General features: G+C 44.9%; 1 protein-coding gene across 8 annotated transcripts in view; it reads left to right on the forward strand.

The window, feature by feature from the left end:
• ssbp2b (single stranded DNA binding protein 2b) overlaps window positions 1–13,173 on the forward strand; it is a 673,806-nt gene that overhangs the window by 631,812 nt on the left and 28,821 nt on the right. The gene's annotated exons all lie outside the window — the stretch shown is intronic.

The following is a 13,173-nucleotide window of genomic DNA, read 5'->3' on the forward strand; positions in this document are numbered from 1 at the left end:
CCCAACAAAATTATTGCTTCCTTTTAATTTGAAAATGTATCATTTGTTCAGCATCAAGATTTTTGTAGTTATATGTTTGTGCAAATTTCAAAATGTATTTTAATACTGTAAATAAATCACACTGCTCCTTGTTTAGTATTTTTGGTGCACTTGTAAGGTAATAGAAAAGACCCCACTGAGCAAATAGTGTATAATGTATCCTTAAGTTAAACTTTTGCTGTCACATAGAGTGAAATAGAGAGTATAAAGTACAGAATGTGCGAAGGAAGAATGTACTCTCTGAAAGGGTAGCACCTGCCACAACATTATATAGCTTATTGCTGTATGTCCATGCCTAGAAGTTACAGAAATTATTATGGGTTTACCAAGCAGAGAGGAAAATTTAATCCCATTATCCCAGGCTTGATTTAAATGTAGGCACCAAAGGTGAAAGCATAGCATATTAACCCACATTATCACCCTCACATTTTTGACAGCTGTCAGTTGGCTATATCAGCTTTTCAGAGAATGGATAAAACTGCTATGTTAGCTTTCCAGACATCTGTGGCACCTGCTTGAAACCAGCATTTATCCCTGTGCATATGTAAATAAGGAGTCTGATGGCTGTTTCATGACACTACCAGCAAACTTGGCAGCACAAAGCTGAGCAGATAACAAACCAACTGTGCTAACCATCTACATGTGGCCTAACCAAAAAAATTTTTTTTAAATTATACTTACCTTGAAGATGAGATGGGAGAAGCATTCCTGTTGCCCCTGACTGTACAGTACTAATGCAGGTTGCTGCTAGCTAATGCTCAGTCTCCCCCTCACATTTCCTTCCTCCCCCACTCTGCTAGGATTTACCCAAATGCTGCTGGAAAGGGAACTCGCCCAAATTAGATTCCAGCAAATGGGCAAGCTGTCTCTAGGGGGCCAAAAGACGCCGACAACTTGCTACTATTACTACAATGAGACCTGAAGCTCAATCTCTATTGAACGTTGGGCTACCCGGGTCGGGCATGTGCAGAAACGCAGTATCAGTTATGTGCTCAAAATTAGCCATAGCGAGTTTTTTTATCCTGACTGTTCAGCAAACCACAAGAACTAATTAACTTGAAAATGGGCTCACAAACTCTAGTGATCATTGCACGATAGAAATGATACAGAGCTCCACAACTTTATGAGCAAATTTTGAAGTTAGAAAATAGATTTAGGGTGCATTAAGTGAATTAACCAAAATATAAAATGGAAAAACATTGATTTGCTAAAGCTTTTTTAATGGATACGGCAATAAAAGATATTTATATCAGAAATAAAAGAATTAATGCAAGACCAAGGGCTAGATCAGTTCAGCCAAATAAAGAGGTGAGAATTAATTTATGTATCAAACAAATACTTTAAATGATACAAGGAAATAAAAAGTAACAAAGATGAGAGATATAGAAATGTGAGATGATAAATAAGAAGAGGCAGTAAAAAGACAAATTGCAGATAACAGTTAAAGATTTATTTAGCTGCGATCAAAGTAGACAGTGAGCTAAATTATTGTCTCCACTGCCCTGGCACAGATGTGGAATATATAGAAAATAGTGGGAGTATAAACACAATTTCCCAATTTATATATGTTCCTGGAGCATAAAACTCTTTGCCAAGAATGGCAGTTGAAAATTTACACATGTGTGTTAAAGACCAGATGGATCCTTTAAGAGATTATTTGGGAAGCAGTATGGAAGATCAGGATAGTAAATATTATACATTCTTCATAAAGGAGGATGGTTGTTGTTGTCAGAGGCCAGTCATTGCTGTTCACTGCAGGAGTTCCTCAGGGAAGAGTCCTTAGGCTAATGATGCTCAGTTGTTTCATCAGTGATTTTTCATCGGCCATAAAGTCAGAAGTGGGGCTATTCACTGACAATACTACTAAATCTTCTTTCACTACTCATATAATAATGAAGAAACTTATGCTAGCCTGCAACAGAACCTGGACAACATCCAGGCTTGGACTGATAAAATGGCAGGTAATGACCATTTCAAATAAAAGAAATCCCAGCTAACTGACCTTCTATAGTCCTATCATCGCTAGTCTCTCCATCATCAACATCTTTGGTATCATCATTAACCAGAAGATAATGGGACCAGCCTTTCAGCACTGAGACTGCAAGAGCAGGACTAAGGTTGGATATTCTGCGATGACCATGGAATCTCTTGATCCTTCAATCACTGTCCACCATCTACAAGGCTCAAGTCAGAAGCATGAAGTAATACTCACCACTCGCTCAGACGGTTGCAGCAGCAATAAGCACATAAAAACCTCAGCACTATCCAAGAAGGTGCAATTTGCTGGGATTGGAATGCATTCTCAGTATTAATCAGTGCACTGTGGTTGCAGTACATGCAGTCTACATGATGCACAGCAGCAACTCATCAAAATAACTTCAACTTTCAACCTCTAACACCAAGCAGAACAAGAGTAGCAATATTGTGGAATCAGCATCACCTCCAAGGTGCCCTTCAAATCACACACCATCTTGGTTTGGCCATATATGACTATTCCTTCTTCCTTCATCGCTGGGTCAAAATCCTGAAATTCCCTACCTAGCACCATTGTAGTCAGGCATCTATAACACAAGTTGAACTTTAAAAAAAACCAAAGAATTGAATGTCTGCAAGATGCAAGCCAAATGGGATAAACCATAGGATCCTTAAGGAAAAGAGGATCTTTATAAATGCTGGAAGCGGCTGATAACAAATATTACCTCAACATTCAAAAAGCAAGATATGAACATAAAATAAGGCATCAGCTACCCTAATGACTGGATTGGGGAATTGAGAGTACAAAGCTAGCTGGGAAAGTAAGCTCTGAGCAGGAGGCAGACAGGCTGCAAAGGGATATAGAGATTGGAGAAGAATGTGGCAGGGGGAGTATAATGAATGGAAATGTGAAATTATCCACTTTTATATGAAGAATAGAAAACCAGAATACTTTTGAAAAGGTGAGGGGCTAGCAAATATTTGATTTAGAGTGCTTTGGGTGTACACAAATCACAGAATGTTAACATGTAGATACAGCAAACAGTTAGGAAGGCAAATGGTACGTTAACCTTTATTGCTAGGGGGTCGGTGTATAAGGGTAAGGAGGTCCTGCTGCAATTATATAGGGCTTTGATGAGACCACAATTGGAGTATTGTGTACAGTTTTGGTCATCTTACCTAAGGAAGGATATACTTGCCTTAGATGGGCTGCAACAAATATTCACTGGATTGAATCTTGGCATTGAGAGGATTGACCTGTGAGGAGAGGTTGAGTAAAATGGGCCTATATTCTCTGACGTTTAGAAGAATAAGAGGTGATTGCATTGAAACGTTTAATATTCTTAGAGGGCTTGACAGGGTAGACGCTGAGAGACTGGTTCCCCTGGCTGGAGAATCTAGAACTAGAGGTCATATTGCTATTACTTTAGCTAACTAGTTACTAATTTAGTAAAGTAATCAAATAAATAAATAAGGTTAGACAGAAATAGCATTGCAGATGGTGTGCCATGACTGCAGCATGTGGGAGTTTGTGGAATGCATTGCAATCCCAGACAACCACATCTGCTGTAAGTGTCTGCAGCTTAAGCAACTTTGACTCAGAGTTTCTGAGCTGGAGACCGAGTTGCAAACATTGTGTGGCATCAGGGAGGAGGAAAGTTACCTGGACACTTTGTTCCAGGAGGCAGTTACACCCCAAAGGTTAAGTAGAACTTTAAAGTTGTTCAGTGGTCCAAGGCAGGAGGGTGTGGCTGCAAGTCAGGCAGGTATGGGCATCCCGCATGTAGTGTTGGAGGAACCTCAGTCCTTGACTTTGACCAACAGGTACGAGGTTCTTGCTACCTGTGTGGATGAGAGCAAGGACTGCAGGGTGGACGAACAAACTGACCATGGCCCCATGGTACAGGAAGCCATTCAGGTGGTGGGAGTGAAAAGGAAGGTGGTAGTGATAGAGGACAGTATAGTCAGGAGGATAGACACTGTTCTCTGCAGCCACGACTGGGAGTTCCAAAGGTTGTGTTGCCTGCTCTATGCCAGGATTAAGGAGATTTGCTCACGTCTGGACACGCACTTGGAATGGGAGGAGGATGAATCCAGTCGTAGTGGTCCACATAGGAACCTATGACATAAGTAGAACTAGGAATGATGTTCTCTTGATAGAGTTTGAGGAGTTAGGGTCCAAATTAAAACACAGACCCTTAAAGGTAAACAAAAATTGAGCAAAAAAAGATCCATTTGTGGCTTACAAAGGAAGTTAAGGATAGTGTTAGATTAAAAGAAGAGGGTTATAATATGGCAAAGAATAGTATTAAGCATGAGGATTGGGAGTGTTTTAGAAACCAGCAAAGAGCAATCACAAAGTTAATAAAACAGGAAAAAGTGGAATATGAGAGTAAACTAGCCAGGAATATAAAAACAGGTTGTAAGAGCTTTTACACGTATATAAAAAGGAGAGTAACTGAAGTAAACGTTGGTCCCTGAGAGGCAGAGACTGGAGAAATTATCATGAGAATGAGGAATAGGCAGAAACATTGAACAAATATTTTGTGTCTCTCTTCACAGTAGAAGACAAAAATGCATATCAGAAATAGAGGGTAAACCAAGGGGCTAATAAGCAGAGAAAAGGTATTAGAGAAACTTAAGGGACTAAAATCTAACAAATCTCCAGGACCCAATGGCCTGCATCCTAGGGTTCTAAAAGAGGTAGCTGCAGAGATAGTGGATGTGCTGGTTATGATTTTCCAAAATTCCCCAGATTCTAGAATAGTCCCAGCGGATTGGAAGTTAGCAAATGTAACACTGCTGTTCAACAAAGGGGGGAAAGAGAAAACAGGGATCTACAGGCCAGTTAGTCTGACATGAGTCATTGGGAAAATGCTGGATCTATTATGAAGGAAGTCTCAACAATGCACTTAGAAAATCATAGTATGATCAGACATAGTCAACATGGTTTTCCAAAAGGTAAATCATGTTAGACAAATTTATTGTAGTTCTTTGAGGATGTAAGTAGAAGGATAGATAAAGGGGAACCAGCAGATGTAGTATAGATGGATTTTCAAAAGGCATTCGATAAGGTACCACACACAAGATAAGGACTCAGGGAGTTGAGGGTAATATATTAGCATGAATGGAGGTTTGGTTAACAGACAGGAAGCAGAGAGTAGGGATAAATGAAGCATTTTCAAGATGGAAGGCTGTAACTAGTGGAGTGCTGCAAGGATCAGTGCTGGGGCCTCAGCTATTTACAATCTATATTAATGAATTAGACAAAGAGACTGAGAGTAATATATCTAAGTTTGCTGATGATACAAAGCTAGGTGGCGAAGATAAGCTTTGAGGAAGATACAAAGAGGCTGCAAAGAGATATGGACAGGTTAAGTGAGTGGACAACAAGGTAGCAGATGGGAAGTGTGAGGTTATTCACTTTGGTAGTAAGAATGGAAAAGCAGAATATTTTTTAAAATGCATGAAACTTGTAAATGTTGATGTTCAGAGGCACTTGGGTGTATTCGTATAAGGAACACAAAGTTAGCAGGCAGGTGCAAGAAGCAATTAGGAAGGCAAATGGCATGTCAGCCTTTATTGAAAGGGAATTGGAGTACAAGAATAAGGAAGTCTTACTGCAGTTGTACAGGGTTTAATGATACCACACCTGGAGTACTGTGTGCAGTTTTGGTCTCCATGTTTAAGGAAGGATATACTTGCCTTGGAGGTAGTACAGCGAAGGTTCACCAGATTCGTTCCTAGATGAGAGGGTTATTCCATGATGAGAGGCTGAGTAAATTAGAAGAAGGAGAGTTGATTTCATCAAAACATACACGATGTTGAAGGAATTTGACAGGGTAGAGACTGAGAGGTTGTTTCTCCTGGCTGGGGAAACTAGAACATGGAGGCACAGTCTTAGGATAAGGGGCCAATCATTAAGGACTGAGATGAGGAGAAACTTCTTCACTTAAAGGGTTGTGAATCTTTGGAATTCTCTACCCCAGAGGGTTATGCATGCTCCTTCTTTGAATATATTTAAGGCTGATATAGGCAGATTTTTTGGTCTCTCAGGGAATCAAAGGATATGGGGAGCGGGTAGGAATGTGGAGTTGAGGCCGAGGATCAGCTATGATCGTATTGAATGGCAGGGCAGTCTCATGCGGCCGCATGGTCTACTCCTGCTCCTACTTCTTATGTTTTTATGTTCTTATATTCTCAGGCAAAAGAAGTCGGCCATTTAGGACTAAGATCAACTGAAATTTCTTCACCCAAAGGGTTGTGAATCTTTGGAATTCTCTACCCCAGAGGGCTATGAATGCTCAGTCGTTGAGTATATTCAAGACTGAGATCAACAGATTTTTGGGCATGAAGGGAATCAAGGGAAAAAAGGATAGGATGGGAAAATGGAGTTAATGTAGAAGATCAATCATGATCCTATTGAATGGTGGAACCGGCTCAAGGGGCTGTATGGCCTACTCCTGATCCTATTTCTCGTGTTATTATACAGTATGCTGCCAATGGTCATCTAAAGATCATTCAGGCCGTAAGAAATATTCAGTGTGGATTTGGAACTAATAGGTCATGTAGAAGCTACATCACTCTAGGCAGAAGGACCGCCCGCGCATCAACACTAACAGAATTTGTTATCCACAGCTGTTACATAAGTTTCTAAATTCACTTGAAAAAGCCCTTTAAAACACTCGTACAGGGGATGCAGAGACCAAGTGGGCCCACATCAGAGATGCCATCTCTGACTCAGCAATGACCGCCTATAGCAAACGTGTGAAGCAGAATGCAGACTGGTTTCAATCTCACTTTGAAGAGCTGGAACCTGTCATAGCCACTAAGCACATTGCACAGTTGAACTACAAGAAAGTCCCCAGTGAGTTAACATCCGTAGCACTTAAAGTAGTCAGAAGCGCTGCACAAAGAACAGCCAGGCGCTGTGCAAATGACCACTGGCAACACCTATGCAGTCGTATTCAGCTGGCCTCCGACACCGGAAACATCAGAGGAATGTATGATGGCATTAAGAGAGCTTTTTGGCCAACAATGAAGAAGATCGCACCCCCCCCTCAAGTCTAAATCAGGGGACATGATCACTGACCAACACATGCAAATGGGTGGAGGACTACCTAGAACTGTACTCCAGGGAAAATGTTGTCACTGAGACCGCCCTCAATGCAGCCCAGTCTCTGCCAGTCGTGGATGAGTTGGACGAACAGCCAACAAATTCTGAACTCAGCGACGCCATTGATTCTCCAGCCAGTGGGAAAGCCCCTGGGAAGGACAGCATTACCCCTGAAATAATCAAGAGTGCCAAGCCTGCTATACTCTCAGCACTCCATGAACTGCTTTGCATGTGCTGGATGAGGGAGCAATAAAAACAAAGGTGACCGTGGTGACTGCAACAACTACCGTGGAATTTCCCTGCTCAGCATAGTGGGGAAGGTCCTCGCTCGAGTCGTTTTAAACAGACTCCAGAAGCTGGCCGAGCGTGTCTACCCTGAGGCACAGTGTGGCTTTCGAGTAGAGAGATCCACCATTGACATGCTGTTCTCCTTTCGCCAGCTACAGGAAAAATGCCGCGAACAACAGATGCCCCTCTACGTTGCTTTCATAGATCTCACCAAAGCCTTTTACCTCGTCAGCAGACGTGGTCTCTTCAGACTACTTGCAAAGATCGGATGTCCACCAAAGCTACTAAGTATCATCACCTCATTCCATGACAATATGAAAGGCACAATTCAGCACAGCGGTGCCTCATTAGACCTCTTTCCTATCCTGAGTGGCGTGAAACAGAGCTGTGTTCTCGCACCTACACTGTTTGGGATCATCTTCTCCCTGCTGCTCTCACATGCGTTCAAGTCTTAAGAAGGAATTTTCCTCCACACAAGATCAGATGGAAGGTTGTTCAACCTTGCCCATCTTGGAGCGAAGACCAAAGTACGGAAGGTCTTCATCAGGGAACTCCTCTTTGCTGATGATGCTGCATTAACATCCCACACAGAAGAGTCTGCAGAGACTCATCGACAGGATTGCGGCTGCCTGCAACGAATTTAGCCTAACCATCAGCCTCAAGAACACGAACATCATGGGACAGGACATCAGAAATGCTCCATCCATCAATATTAGCGACCACGCTCTGAAAGTGGTTCAGGAGTTCACCTACCTAGGCTCAACTATCACCAGTAACCTGTCTCTCGATGCAGAAATCAACAAGCGCATGGGAAAGGCATCCGCTGCTATGTCCCTACTGGCCAAGAGAGTGTTGGAAAATGGCGCACTGACACAGAACACAAAAGACTGAGTGTATCAAGCCTGTGTCCTCAGTACCTTGCTCTACGGCAGCGAGGCCTGGACAACATATGTCAGCCAAGAGCGACGTCTCAATTCATTCCATCTTCGCTGCCTCCGGAGAATCCTTAGCATCAGGTGGCAGGACCGTATCTCCAACGCAGAAGTCCTCGAGGCGGCCAACATCCCCAGCATATACACCTTACTGAGCCAGCGGCGCTTGAGATGGCTTGGCCATGTGAGCCACATGGAAGATGGCAGGATCCCCAAGCACGCACTGTACAGCGAGCTCGTCACTGGTATCAGACCCACTGGCCGCCCATGTCTCCGCTTTAAAAATGTCTGCAAACACGACATGAAGTCCTGTGACATTGACCACAAGTCGTGGGAGTCAGTTGCCAGTGATCACCAGAGCTGGCAGACAGCCAAAAGAGGCGGGGCTAAACAGTGGCGAGTCGAAGAGACTTAAATGTTGGCAGGAAAAAAGATAGAAGCGCAAGGGGAGAGCCAACTGTGTAACAGCCCCGACAACCAATTTTATCTGCAGCACCTGTGGAAGAGTCTGTCACTCTAGATTTGGCCTTTATAGCCACTCCAGGCGCTGCTTCACAAACCACTTACCATCTATAGGCGCTTATCCATTGTCTCCCAAGACAAGGAGGCCAAAGAAGAAGAAGGTTCATCAGCTGAATTTTTTTTTTAGGGGTCATTATGTTGTTTATAATTTGCTTGAATTTTCTGAAGGCATTTGTAAAATTTCCACATGTAATGTTTTTAAAGATTGAATTCTTTGCAAATTTAATTAACTAGATTAAAAACTTGTTTGGCATTAGGAAGTACAAGGTGATAAATGGGAAAGTTATGTCACGGAGCACTGACTAGCAGAGTTAAACAGGGGTTTGCTCATGCCTTGTTGGTATTTATATTGTTTGTAAATAACTTGGAGAGTACTTATTGTGAAATGAGTATCTTCATGATACCGAGCCCTGTGATCAGAATGAAAATACAAGCGAGATTTAGAGGTATCAAGATTCTAGCCCATTTATGCCAATTGGTTAAGGCACAGCACATGCATTTTCATTTATCAGATTGTGCATCAGAATATGTAAAGTAATCACAATGAAATGGCATTTATTAGCTTTTAGGTATAATTATTAAACATCCATTGTCAAGGTGAAGGATTATCAGAAAGCTAATCAAATACCAGGATCCATCTATAGGGTATTTGACTATGAGATGGAAGCAATCATTCTGCCTTATTTAAATTGCTGGTGAGTGTATATTTGAAATATTGGACTGAATTTTATCAACCTTCTAGGGATGGGCAGGGTGGTGGTAGGGCCCTTAAAACTGCAAGGGAAGGCGGTGGATGGAGTGCCCATCACCTTCCCAATACTATTCAATTTAATCAGAGGCGGGGAAGGCCAAGGATGGCCTTCCTACCCAGAGGCCAATTGAGGCCCTTAAGTGGACAACTAATGGCCACTTAAGGGCCTCATCCCGCTGCCGCTGGCATCTTACCAACAGTCGGGGGGGGCCCTGTGCCTTGTGGGGAGGCCACCCAGTAACACCAGGTGGCCTCCATGTTGACTGGTTGGGGTGGACCCTCCTGCGTGGGCAATCTGTGTCCCATGAAGGGCCCCCTGGCAGCAAAGGCTGCCGCTGTGCCTCACCCTCAACAGCTCAAACCCCCACCCCTCGCCGGGGTCTGCCTGACTGGCACCAGCGAGCCCACTCCACTTACCTCCTCTCCGGGGCTCCATGGCTGCTCCTGGCCCTAGGCCTCCTGCAGTCTCAGCAGTGGCCATTGCTCCCGGTGCTGCTCCTGGGGCTGCTGAGATGTTGGGCCCCTGACTGGCCGGCAGCTCTTAGAGGCGCAATCCCTGTCAAAGTTAATTACCTGAATGCTGTTAAATGCAGCCGGGGATCCCCAAAAGAGCTGAGGCAGGGTTCCCCTTGCCTTTCTGGCCCGGCATTAGGGGCTCCACCAACTGTATAAAATTCAGCGCATTGAGCGCAATTTTGGGCATGCTATTTTTTAATTGGGCATTAATATAATGGAGGAGGTTCAGAAAAGAGCACCATAGATGATACAGGAACATGGGAGGTTCTTTGTTATAAAGAAATATTCTCAGAGCTGAGTTTGTTTTCATTGCACAAAAGAAAATTGAGGGGGGATATGACATGAGTATTTAAAATGCTGGCAAGCATAGATGTAAATACAAGCAGGCTATTTGTTTCAGGTTATAGTATGAACATAGGACCAGAGGACCTGCGTTTAAAATTAATAAGCCACAAAGTAACCAGTTTAAAGCAAGACTAGAGTTTTGAAGATAATTTTCTCCACTCTCAGGGGCAAAATGGTTCTTGAACTGCTACGGTTAGGTGATAACATTACCTGTGGAAGGTAGTAGGCACAGGTAGATTAGTGGAGGGATGAGGATGAGTTAGTATCCTGGAGTTTTACTGGATGATCTTTAGGGAGAAGTTCTACCATATTTTTTTCTTTTCAATTTTATTTTCAGGCAAATAAATGTAAAAGGGTTGTAACATAATGGGCTGGATTTTAAAGTCTCTCCGATGCCGGGAACGGTGACTGGGGGGCAGCAATGAAGATAGGAACAGAGGAGGCCCTCCACTGACGCCGATGGCGGCAGGCCCTGTACCAATCTCAGTGGCAGCAGCAAGGCCTCGTGGCGGCCACCCTGCCGCTCAGCAACGGGACCCACATTAAAATATGTTAATGGATACTTACCATGCAGGCCGCGACGATTCAGGCAGCAGGTTTCAATCTTTATTCGGACTTGCGGCACTCAAGTGCCGTCACGTTCACGTCGGTGAGACGCTAGCAGCAATGAAGCATCAACGGAGCAGGCGAAGGTGGGTGGGTGGGGGTCTCTGATGACCGGGACATAACTCTGCATGAAATAAGGGAGGGATCCCGTGCCCTTCTACCATAAAGCGGGTCACTCTGCACACGCTAGCGTTTGGCATGGGGATGAAGGCGTTGACCTTACACTCGGCCAGTGCTGTTTTGGGGGAGAAGGGAGCAATAGCACTTCATGACTCCTTCTGTGTGCGATATGGGCCAAAAATGGTCTGGGGTCGAAGATGGTTGCATCCTCGTAACATCAGTAACATGACTGTGTTCATGCTGCCCCGCTTTCATGCAAAGCTTGTATGGGCGATGTCATACCATACCATATAGGTGATGATGAACGCAGCTGAAGCACCAATGTACATCACCGTCTGCCCTGATAGATGCTATTGATCCACTGAAGGCACCGAGTTCACCTGCAGCATTCAGATGGGGCTGGTCTAACCTGCCTCTCTTGATCCAAGTGCCGTGAGGGGCTATATCTGCCAGAGGCCAAACCAACAGGCAGGCACAGCCCATGTGGAAGCTCATGGAAAGGAGCAGCAGCAGCCACCAAGGCGCTTTTGACGTCAGAGTAGATAGTGTGTCTACAGGCCCCGCATGACATACCTGCACATGTTGGAGCGCCAGTTTTAGAGACGACTGTGGATGTCCAGAGCGGCTGTGACACATCTCTGCACTGCTGAATGATGAGCTGCAGCTAATGGGCTTTAATGCCTGTGGCCCTCAAAGTCACCACGGCTCTTATCTTCTGCACTTCCGCATCATTCCAGGAACCCACTGACAACCTGTGTGGCGTTTCACAGTCACCAGTGCACTGCTGTATCAGGGATGTCACCGATGCCTTGTACAGGAGGGCCACTGAATATATGTGCTTTGGGACAGACCCTGAGAGTCTGAAGAGAGAAACAGAGTTCAGATAAAAGGTCATCGACCTGAAACGTTGGGCTGAATTTTACCTTCAGTGGACAGGAGCCGTCCATCGACTGAAAAGTCGGTGGCAAACCCGCCTCCGCCTGTCCTGAGTGTCTGGCCCACATTTTGCGGTTCCCAGGCCTTTTCTTGACCTGAGGCAGGACTTCCACCTCATTGAGGCAGAACGTCCCATCTAACGGAGCTGCCGAACAATCAGGGGACCGGCATCTGTCTGTCCCAGCAGTGGCACCAGGAGCGGTGGCCACTGCTGGGACTGCAACCCAGCCATCAGAAGGAAGATGAAGGACGGCCTCGGGAAAAGGTAAGTTTTTGGGGCCTCGCCGGGGGTGATTGCTCGGGCCGCGGTGAGGCAAGGCTAGTTGATTGGGGGGACGGGGGGTGTTTTGGGTGTTGAGGGTGGTTGGGGCATCAGGGGCGGCCCTCTGTTGGGCACAGGGTGGCTGACCATGAGGGCCCCCACCCCAGGCCGTCAGAAAGCCTCCTGCTTTTATCAGGCAGCTTTTCTTGGGCCTCAGCCATCGGACCGGCCAAGGGTAAAATCCCCATGGAGGCGGGCGAAGGCTCTTAAGTGGCCTTGACTGGCACTTCAGGGTCTTGATTGGCCTGGGGAGGGCAGGCCACTTTTCGCCACCACTGCCCTGCATGAAGTGGCAGCGGAGGCAGGAGTGGATCGGGAAGGCCCCCGGAGCCTCCCGCTCTATGTTATGCTCCCCACCCCCCACACTGCCGCCATCTTCCCGTTCTTTGGGGGGGATGTAAAATTCAGCCCGTTGACTCTGTTTCTCTCTCCACAGATGCTGCCCGACCTGCTGATTATTTCCTGCACTCAAGTGAGGAGGGTTTGAAGGGGTTCCCTCTTTTCCCTCTCCTTGTTATACCACAGCAGGTTTAATTCTTTTTTAAAGTGGATGTACTGGCCAATTCAGTAGGTGTTTGATTACTTATTTGCTATGATCATAACAAGAACCAATTATACAGGTTTTCTTGAGTTGACAAAGAAAGAGGTTAATTTTATTGTACCTAAACCAAACTAATAAAATAATAATGCACCAACTTTCACCCTC

This window comes from Heterodontus francisci, chromosome 4 (genome assembly GCF_036365525.1).
Source record: "Heterodontus francisci isolate sHetFra1 chromosome 4, sHetFra1.hap1, whole genome shotgun sequence".
Classification (NCBI taxonomy): Eukaryota; Metazoa; Chordata; class Chondrichthyes; order Heterodontiformes; family Heterodontidae; genus Heterodontus; species Heterodontus francisci.